We start from the raw sequence: 11,405 nt of genomic DNA on the forward strand, positions 1-11,405 counted from the left end.
GAGAGAGGGAGAGAGAGAACACTCCACATTCACCCAGAGAGAGAGAGATAGAACACTCCCCATTCACCCAGAGAGAGAGAGAGAGCACTCCCCATTCAGCCAGAGAGAGAGAGAGAGAGAACACTCCCCATTCACCCAGAGAGAGAGAGAGAACACTCCCCATTCACCCAGAGAGAGAGTGAGAGAGAGCGAGAGAACACTCCCCATTCACCCTGAAAGAGAGAGAGAGAGAACACTCCCCATTCACCCAGAGAGAGAGAGAGAGAGAACACTCCTTTTCACCCAGAGAGAGAGATAACATTCCACATTCACCCAGAGTGAGGGAGAGAGAGAGAGAACACTCCCCATTCACCGTGACAGAGAGAGAGAGAGAGAGAGAGAACACTCCCCATTCACCCAGAGAGAGAGAGAGAGAGAACACTCCCCATTCACCCAGAGAAAGAGAGGGAACACTCCACATTCACCCAGAGAGAGAGAGAGAACCCTCCCCATTCACCCAGAGAAAGAGAGAGATAGAGAGAGAGCGAACTCTCCCCATTCACCCAGAGAGAGTGAGAGAGAGAGAACACTCCCCATTCACCCAGAGAGAGAGAGAGAGAGAGAACACTCCCCATTCACCCAGAGAGAGAGAGAGAGAGAGAACACTCCCTATTCACTGAGAGAGAGAGAGGGAGAGAGAACACTCCCCATTCACCCAGAGAGAGAGAGAGAACACTCCCCATTCACCCAGAGAGAGAGAGAACACTCCCCATTCATCCAGAGAGAGAGAGAGAGAGGGAGAACGAGTACACTCCCCATTCACCCAGAGAGAGAGAGAGAACACTCCCCATTCACCCAGAGAGAGAGAGAGAACAGTCCCCATTCACCGAGAGAGAGAGAACACTCCCCATTCACCCAGAGAGAGAGAGAGAGAGAGAACACTACCCATTCACCCAGAGAGAGAGAGAGAGAGAGAGAGAACACTCCCCATTCACCCAGAGAGAGAGAGAGAGAGAGAGAGAGAGAGAGAATGAGAACACTCCCCATTCACCCAGAGAGAGAGGGAGAGAGAGAGAACACTTCCCATTTACCCAGAGAGAGAGAGAGGGAGAGAGAGAGAGGGAGAACGAGAACACTCCCCATTCACCCAGAGAGAGCCAGAGAGAGAGAGAGAACACTCCCCATTCACCCAGAGAGAGAGAGAGAGAATAGTCCCCATTCACCGAGAGGGGGAGAACACTCCCCATTCACCCAGAGAGAGAGAGAGAGAGAACACTCCCCATTCACCCAGAGAGAGAGAGAGAGAGAGAACACTCCCCATTCACCCAGAGAGAGAGAATGAACACTCCCCATTCACCCAGAGAGAGAGAGAGAGAGAACACTCCCCATTCACTCAGAGAGAGAGAGAGAACACTCCCCATTCACCCAGAGAGAGAGAGAGAGAGGGAGAACGAGAAAACTCCCCATTCACCCAGAGAGAGCCAGAGAGAGAGATAGAACACTCCCCATTCACCCAGAGAGCGAGAGAGAGAGAGAGAGAACACTCCACATTCACCCAGAATGTGAGAGAGAGAGAGAGAACACTCCCCATTCACCGAGAGCGAGAGAGAGAGAGAACACTCCTCATTCACCCAGAGAGAGAGAGATAGAGACAACACTCCACATTCACCCAGAGGGAGAGAGAACACTCCCCATTCACCCAGAGAGAACACTCCCCATTCACTCGGAGAGAGAGAGATAGAACACTCCCCATTCACCCAGAGAGAGAGAGAGTGAGAACACTCCCCATTCACCGAGCGAGAGAGAAAGAGTGAGAGAGAGAGAGAACACTCCCCATACACCCAGAGAGAGAGAGAGAGAGAGAGAGAGAACACTCCCCATTCACCCAGAGAGAGAGAGAACACTACCCATTCACCCAGAGAGAGAGAGAGAGAGAGCACTCCCCATTCAGCCAGAAAGAGAGAGAGAGAACACTCCCCATTCACCCAGAGAGAGAGAGAGCGAGAGAACACTCCCCATTCACCCAGAGAGAGAGGGAGAGAGAACACTCCCCATTCACCGAGAGAGAGAGAGAACACGCCCCATTCACCCAGAGAGAGAGTGAGAGAGAGCGAGAGAACACTCCCCATTCACCCAGAAAGAGAGAGAGAGAACACTCCCCATTCACCCAGAGAGAGAGAGAGAGAGAACACTCCTTTTCACCAAGAGGGAGAGATAACATTCCACATTCACCCAGAGTGAGGGAGAGAGAGAGAGAACACTCCCCATTCACCGTGACAGAGAGAGAGAGAGAGAGAGAACACTCCCCATTCACCCAGAGAGAGAGAGAGAACACTCCCCATTCACCCAGAGAGAGAGTGAGAGAGAGCGAGAGAACACTCCCCATTCACCCTGAAAGAGAGAGAGAGAGAACACTCCCCATTCACCCTGAAAGAGAGAGAGAGAGAACACTCCCCATTCACCTAGAGAGAGAGAGAGAGAACACTCCTTTTCACCCAGAGAGAGAGATAACATTCCACATTCACCCAGAGTGAGGGAGAGAGAGAGAGAACACTCCCCATTCACCGTGACAGAGAGAGAGAGAGAACACTCCCCATTCACCCAGAGAAAGAGAGGGAACACTCCACATTCACCCAGAGAGAGAGAGAGAACCCTCCCCATTCACCCAGAGAGAGAGAGAGAGAACACTCCCCATTCACCCAGAGAGAGAGAGAGAGAGAACACTCCCTATTCACTGAGAGAGACAGAGGGAGAGAGAACACTCCCCATTCACCCACAGAGAGAGAGAGAGAGAGAGAGAACACTCCCCATTCACCCAGAGAGAGAGAGAACACTCCCCATTCACCCAGAGAGAGAGAGAGAGAGGGAGAACGAGAACACTCCCCATTCACCCAGAGAGAGAGAGAGAGAGAGAGAGAACACTCCCCATTCACCCAGAGAGAGAGAGAACACTCCCCATTCACCCAGAGAGAGAGAGAGAGAGGGAGAACGAGAACACTCCCCATTCACCCAGAGAGAGAGAGAGAGAGAGAGAGAACACTCCCCATTCACCCAGAGAGAGAGAGAACACTCCCCATTCACCCAGAGAGAGAGAGAGAGAGGGAGAACGAGAACACTCCCCATTCACCCAGAGAGAGAGAGAGAACACTCCCCATTCACCCAGAGAGAGAGAGAGAACAGTCCCCATTCACCGAGAGAGAGAGAACACTCCCCATTCACCCAGAGAGAGAGAGAGAGAGAGAACACTACCCATTCACCCAGAGAGAGAGAGAGAGAGAGAGAGAACACTCCCCATTCACCGTGACAGAGAGAGAGAGAGAGAGAGAACACTCCCCATTCACCCAGAGAGAGAGATAGAACACTCCCCATTCACCCAGAGAGAGAGAACAGTCCCCATTCACCGAGAGAGGGAGAACACTCCCCATTCACCCAGAGAGATAGAGAGAGAGAACACTCCCCATTCACTCAGAGAGAGAGAGAGAGAACACTCCCCATTCACCCAGAGAGCGAGAGAGAGAGAGAGAGAGAGAACACTCCACATTTACCCAGAATGTGAGAGAGAGAGAGAGAACACTCCCCATTCACCGAGAGAGAGAGAGAACACTCCTCATTCACCCAGAGAGACAGAGAGAGATAGAGACAACACTCCACATTCACCCAGAGGGAGAGAGATAGAGAGTGAGAACACTCCCCATTCACCGAGCGAGAGAGAAAGAGTGAGAGAGAGAGAGAACACTCCCCATTCACCCAGAGAGAGGGAGAGAGAGAACACTCCACATTCACCCAGAGAGAGAGAGATAGAACACTCCCCATTCACCCAGAGAGAGAGAGAGAGAGAGCACTCCCCATTCAGCCAGAGAGAGAGAGAGAGAGAGAACACTCCCCATTCACCCAGAGAGAGAGAGAGAACACTCCCCATTCACCCAGAGAGAGAGAGAGAGGGAGAACGAGAAAACTCCCCATTCACCCAGAGAGAGCCAGAGAGAGAGATAGAACACTCCCCATTCACCCAGAGAGCGAGAGAGAGAGAGAGAGAACACTCCACATTCACCCAGAATGTGAGAGAGAGAGAGAGAACACTCCCCATTCACCGAGAGCGAGAGAGAGAGAGAACACTCCTCATTCACCCAGAGAGAGAGAGATAGAGACAACACTCCACATTCACCCAGAGGGAGAGAGAACACTCCCCATTCACCCAGAGAGAACACTCCCCATTCACTCGGAGAGAGAGAGATAGAACACTCCCCATTCACCCAGAGAGAGAGAGAGTGAGAACACTCCCCATTCACCGAGCGAGAGAGAAAGAGTGAGAGAGAGAGAGAACACTCCCCATACACCCAGAGAGAGAGAGAGAGAGAGAGAGAGAACACTCCCCATTCACCCAGAGAGAGAGAGAACACTACCCATTCACCCAGAGAGAGAGAGAGAGAGAGCACTCCCCATTCAGCCAGAAAGAGAGAGAGAGAACACTCCCCATTCACCCAGAGAGAGAGAGAGAGCGAGAGAACACTCCCCATTCACCCAGAGAGAGAGGGAGAGAGAACACTCCCCATTCACCGAGAGAGAGAGAGAACACGCCCCATTCACCCAGAGAGAGAGTGAGAGAGAGCGAGAGAACACTCCCCATTCATCCAGAAAGAGAGAGAGAGAACACTCCCCATTCACCCAGAGAGAGAGAGAGAGAGAACACTCCTTTTCACCAAGAGGGAGAGATAACATTCCACATTCACCCAGAGTGAGGGAGAGAGAGAGAGAACACTCCCCATTCACCGTGACAGAGAGAGAGAGAGAGAGAGAACACTCCCCATTCACCCAGAGAGAGAGAGAGAACACTCCCCATTCACCCAGAGAGAGAGTGAGAGAGAGCGAGAGAACACTCCCCATTCACCCTGAAAGAGAGAGAGAGAGAACACTCCCCATTCACCCTGAAAGAGAGAGAGAGAGAACACTCCCCATTCACCTAGAGAGAGAGAGAGAGAACACTCCTTTTCACCCAGAGAGAGAGATAACATTCCACATTCACCCAGAGTGAGGGAGAGAGAGAGAGAACACTCCCCATTCACCGTGACAGAGAGAGAGAGAGAACACTCCCCATTCACCCAGAGAAAGAGAGGGAACACTCCACATTCACCCAGAGAGAGAGAGAGAACCCTCCCCATTCACCCAGAGAGAGAGAGAGAGAACACTCCCCATTCACCCAGAGAGAGAGAGAGAGAGAGAGAACACTCCCTATTCACTGAGAGAGACAGAGGGAGAGAGAACACTCCCCATTCACCCACAGAGAGAGAGAGAGAGAGAGAGAACACTCCCCATTCACCCAGAGAGAGAGAGAACACTCCCCATTCACCCAGAGAGAGAGAGAGAGAGGGAGAACGAGAACACTCCCCATTCACCCAGAGAGAGAGAGAGAACACTCCCCATTCACCCAGAGAGAGAGAGAGAACAGTCCCCATTCACCGAGAGAGAGAGAACACTCCCCATTCACCCAGAGAGAGAGAGAGAGAGAACACTCCCCATTCACCCAGAGAGAGAGAGAGAGAGAGAGAGAGAGAATGAGAACACTCCCCATTCGCCCAGAGAGAGAGGGAGAGAGAGAGAACACTTCCCATTTACCCAGAGAGAGAGAGAGGGAGAGAGAGAGAGGGAGAACGAGAACACTCCCCATTCACCCAGAGAGAGCCAGAGAGAGAGAGAGAACACTCCCCATTCACCCAGAGAGAGAGAACAGTCCCCATTCACCGAGAGAGGGAGAACACTCCCCATTCACCCAGAGAGATAGAGAGAGAGAACACTCCCCATTCACTCAGAGAGAGAGAGAGAGAACACTCCCCATACACCCAGAGAGAGAGAGAGAGAGAGAGAGAGAACACTCCCCATTCACCCAGAGAGAGAGAGAACACTACCCATTCACCCAGAGAGAGAGAGAGAGAGAGCACTCCCCATTCAGCCAGAAAGAGAGAGAGAGAACACTCCCCATTCACCCAGAGAGAGAGAGAGCGAGAGAACACTCCCCATTCACCCAGAGAGAGAGGGAGAGAGAACACTCCCCATTCACCGAGAGAGAGAGAGAACACGCCCCATTCACCCAGAGAGAGAGTGAGAGAGAGCGAGAGAACACTCCCCATTCACCCAGAAAGAGAGAGAGAGAACACTCCCCATTCACCCAGAGAGAGAGAGAGAGAGAACACTCCTTTTCACCAAGAGGGAGAGATAACATTCCACATTCACCCAGAGTGAGGGAGAGAGAGAGAGAACACTCCCCATTCACCGTGACAGAGAGAGAGAGAGAGAGAGAACACTCCCCATTCACCCAGAGAGAGAGAGAGAACACTCCCCATTCACCCAGAGAGAGAGTGAGAGAGAGCGAGAGAACACTCCCCATTCACCCTGAAAGAGAGAGAGAGAGAACACTCCCCATTCACCCTGAAAGAGAGAGAGAGAGAACACTCCCCATTCACCTAGAGAGAGAGAGAGAGAACACTCCTTTTCACCCAGAGAGAGAGATAACATTCCACATTCACCCAGAGTGAGGGAGAGAGAGAGAGAACACTCCCCATTCACCGTGACAGAGAGAGAGAGAGAACACTCCCCATTCACCCAGAGAAAGAGAGGGAACACTCCACATTCACCCAGAGAGAGAGAGAGAACCCTCCCCATTCACCCAGAGAGAGAGAGAGAGAGAACACTCCCCATTCACCCAGAGAGAGAGAGAGAGAGAACACTCCCTATTCACTGAGAGAGACAGAGGGAGAGAGAACACTCCCCATTCACCCAGAGAGAGAGAGAGAGAGAGAGAGAACACTCCCCATTCACCCAGAGAGAGAGAGAACACTCCCCATTCACCCAGAGAGAGAGAGAGAGAGGGAGAACGAGAACACTCCCCATTCACCCAGAGAGAGAGAGAGAACACTCCCCATTCACCCAGAGAGAGAGAGAGAACAGTCCCCATTCACCGAGAGAGAGAGAACACTCCCCATTCACCCAGAGAGAGAGAGAGAGAGAGAACACTACCCATTCACCCAGAGAGAGAGAGAGAGAGAACACTCCACATTCACCCAGAGACAGAGAGAGAGAGAACACTCCCCATTCACCGTGACAGAGAGAGAGAGAGAGAGAGAACACTCCCCATTCACCCAGAGAGAGAGATAGAACACTCCCCATTCACCCAGAGAGAGAGAACAGTCCCCATTCACCGAGAGAGGGAGAACACTCCCCATTCACCCAGAGAGATAGAGAGAGAGAACACTCCCCATTCACTCAGAGAGAGAGAGAGAGAACACTCCCCATTCACCCAGAGAGCGAGAGAGAGAGAGAGAGAGAGAACACTCCACATTTACCCAGAATGTGAGAGAGAGAGAGAGAACACTCCCCATTCACCGAGAGAGAGAGAGAACACTCCTCATTCACCCAGAGAGACAGAGAGAGATAGAGACAACACTCCACATTCACCCAGAGGGAGAGAGATAGAGAGTGAGAACACTCCCCATTCACCGAGCGAGAGAGAAAGAGTGAGAGAGAGAGAGAACACTCCCCATTCACCCAGAGAGAGGGAGAGAGAGAACACTCCACATTCACCCAGAGAGAGAGAGATAGAACACTCCCCATTCACCCAGAGAGAGAGAGAGAGAGAGCACTCCCCATTCAGCCAGAGAGAGAGAGAGAGAGAGAACACTCCCCATTCACCCAGAGAGAGAGAGAGAACACTCCCCATTCACCCAGAGAGAGAGAGAGAGGGAGAACGAGAAAACTCCCCATTCACCCAGAGAGAGCCAGAGAGAGAGATAGAACACTCCCCATTCACCCAGAGAGCGAGAGAGAGAGAGAGAGAACACTCCACATTCACCCAGAATGTGAGAGAGAGAGAGAGAACACTCCCCATTCACCGAGAGCGAGAGAGAGAGAGAACACTCCTCATTCACCCAGAGAGAGAGAGATAGAGACAACACTCCACATTCACCCAGAGGGAGAGAGAACACTCCCCATTCACCCAGAGAGAACACTCCCCATTCACTCGGAGAGAGAGAGATAGAACACTCCCCATTCACCCAGAGAGAGAGAGAGTGAGAACACTCCCCATTCACCGAGCGAGAGAGAAAGAGTGAGAGAGAGAGAGAACACTCCCCATACACCCAGAGAGAGAGAGAGAGAGAGAGAGAGAACACTCCCCATTCACCCAGAGAGAGAGAGAACACTACCCATTCACCCAGAGAGAGAGAGAGAGAGAGCACTCCCCATTCAGCCAGAAAGAGAGAGAGAGAACACTCCCCATTCACCCAGAGAGAGAGAGAGCGAGAGAACACTCCCCATTCACCCAGAGAGAGAGGGAGAGAGAACACTCCCCATTCACCGAGAGAGAGAGAGAACACGCCCCATTCACCCAGAGAGAGAGTGAGAGAGAGCGAGAGAACACTCCCCATTCATCCAGAAAGAGAGAGAGAGAACACTCCCCATTCACCCAGAGAGAGAGAGAGAGAGAACACTCCTTTTCACCAAGAGGGAGAGATAACATTCCACATTCACCCAGAGTGAGGGAGAGAGAGAGAGAACACTCCCCATTCACCGTGACAGAGAGAGAGAGAGAGAGAGAACACTCCCCATTCACCCAGAGAGAGAGAGAGAACACTCCCCATTCACCCAGAGAGAGAGTGAGAGAGAGCGAGAGAACACTCCCCATTCACCCTGAAAGAGAGAGAGAGAGAACACTCCCCATTCACCCTGAAAGAGAGAGAGAGAGAACACTCCCCATTCACCTAGAGAGAGAGAGAGAGAACACTCCTTTTCACCCAGAGAGAGAGATAACATTCCACATTCACCCAGAGTGAGGGAGAGAGAGAGAGAACACTCCCCATTCACCGTGACAGAGAGAGAGAGAGAACACTCCCCATTCACCCAGAGAAAGAGAGGGAACACTCCACATTCACCCAGAGAGAGAGAGAGAACCCTCCCCATTCACCCAGAGAGAGAGAGAGAGAACACTCCCCATTCACCCAGAGAGAGAGAGAGAGAGAGAGAACACTCCCTATTCACTGAGAGAGACAGAGGGAGAGAGAACACTCCCCATTCACCCACAGAGAGAGAGAGAGAGAGAGAGAACACTCCCCATTCACCCAGAGAGAGAGAGAACACTCCCCATTCACCCAGAGAGAGAGAGAGAGAGGGAGAACGAGAACACTCCCCATTCACCCAGAGAGAGAGAGAGAACACTCCCCATTCACCCAGAGAGAGAGAGAGAACAGTCCCCATTCACCGAGAGAGAGAGAACACTCCCCATTCACCCAGAGAGAGAGAGAGAGAGAACACTCCCCATTCACCCAGAGAGAGAGAGAGAGAGAGAGAGAGAGAATGAGAACACTCCCCATTCGCCCAGAGAGAGAGGGAGAGAGAGAGAACACTTCCCATTTACCCAGAGAGAGAGAGAGGGAGAGAGAGAGAGGGAGAACGAGAACACTCCCCATTCACCCAGAGAGAGCCAGAGAGAGAGAGAGAACACTCCCCATTCACCCAGAGAGAGAGAACAGTCCCCATTCACCGAGAGAGGGAGAACACTCCCCATTCACCCAGAGAGATAGAGAGAGAGAACACTCCCCATTCACTCAGAGAGAGAGAGAGAGAACACTCCCCATTCACCCAGAGAGCGAGAGAGAGAGAGAGAGAACACTCCACATTTACCCAGAATGTGAGAGAGAGAGAGAGAACACTCCCCATTCACCGAGAGAGAGAGAGAACACTCCTCATTCACCCAGAGAGACAGAGAGAGATAGAGACAACACTCCACATTCACCCAGAGGGAGAGAGATAGAGAGTGAGAACACTCCCCATTCACCGAGCGAGAGAGAAAGAGTGAGAGAGAGAGAGAACACTCCCCATTCACCCAGAGAGAGGGAGAGAGAGAACACTCCACATTCACCCAGAGAGAGAGAGAGAACACTCCCCATTCACCCAGAGAGAGAGAGAGAGAGAGCACTCCCCATTCAGCCAGAGAGAGAGAGAGAGAGAGAGAACACTCCCCATTCACCCAGAGAGAGAGAGAGAACACTCCCCATTCACCCAGAGAGAGAGTGAGAGAGAGCGAGAGAACACTCCCCATTCACCCTGAAAGAGAGAGAGAGAGAACACTCCCCATTCACCCAGAGAGAGAGAGAGAGAGAACACTCCTTTTCACCCAGAGAGAGAGATAACATTCCACATTCACCCAGAGTGAGGGAGAGAGAGAGAGAACACTCCCCATTCACCGTGACAGAGAGAGAGAGAGAGAGAGAGAACACTCCCCATTCACCCAGAGAGAGAGAGAGAGAGAACACTCCCCATTCACCCAGAGAAAGAGAGGGAACACTCCACATTCACCCAGAGAGAGAGAGAGAACCCTCCCCATTCACCCAGAGAAAGAGAGAGATAGAGAGAGAGCGAACTCTCCCCATTCACCCAGAGAGAGTGAGAGAGAGAGAACACTCCCCATTCACCCAGAGAGAGAGAGAGAGAGAGAACACGCCCCATTCACCCAGAGAGAGAGAGCGAGAGAACACTCCCTATTCACTGAGAGAGAGAGAGGGAGAGAGAACACTCCCCATTCACCCAGAGAGAGAGAGAGAGAGAGAGAGAACACTCCCCATTCACCCAGAGAGAGAGAGAACACTCCCCATTCATCCAGAGAGAGAGAGAGAGAGAGGGAGAACGAGTACACTCCCCATTCACCCAGAGAGAGAGAGAGAACACTCCCCATTCACCCAGAGAGAGAGAGAGAGAGAGGGAGAACGAGTACACTCCCCATTCACCCAGAGAGAGAGAGAGAACACTCCCCATTCACCCAGAGAGAGAGAGAGAACAGTCCCCATTCACCGAGAGAGAGAGAACACTCCCCATTCACCCAGAGAGAGAGAGAGAGAGAGAGAACACTACCCATTCACCCAGAGAGAGAGAGAGAGAGAGAGAGAACACTCCCCATTCACCCAGAGAGAGAGAGAGAGAGAGAGAGAGAATGAGAACACTCCCCATTCACCCAGAGAGAGAGGAAGAGAGAGAGAACACTTCCCATTTACCCAGAGAGAGAGAGAGGGAGAGAGAGAGAGGGAGAACGAGAACACTCCCCATTCACCCAGAGAGAGCCAGAGAGAGAGAGAGAACACTCCCCATTCACCCAGAGAGAGAGAGAGAGAATAGTCCCCATTCACCGAGAGAGGGAGAACACTCCCCATTCACCCAGAGAGAGAGAGAGAGAGAACACTCCCCATTCACCCAGAGAGAGAGAGAGAGAGAGAGAGAACACTCCCCATTCACCCAGAGAGAGAGAATGAACACTCCCCATTCACCCAGAGAGAGAGAGAGAGAGAACACTCCCCATTCACTCAGAGAGAGAGAGAGAACACTCCCCATTCACCCAGAGAGAGAGAGAGAGGGAGAACGAGAAAACTCCCCATACACCCAGAGAG

The sequence above is a fragment of the Pristiophorus japonicus genome, chromosome X (genome assembly GCF_044704955.1).
Source record: "Pristiophorus japonicus isolate sPriJap1 chromosome X, sPriJap1.hap1, whole genome shotgun sequence".
In the NCBI taxonomy this organism is placed as follows: Eukaryota; Metazoa; Chordata; class Chondrichthyes; family Pristiophoridae; genus Pristiophorus; species Pristiophorus japonicus.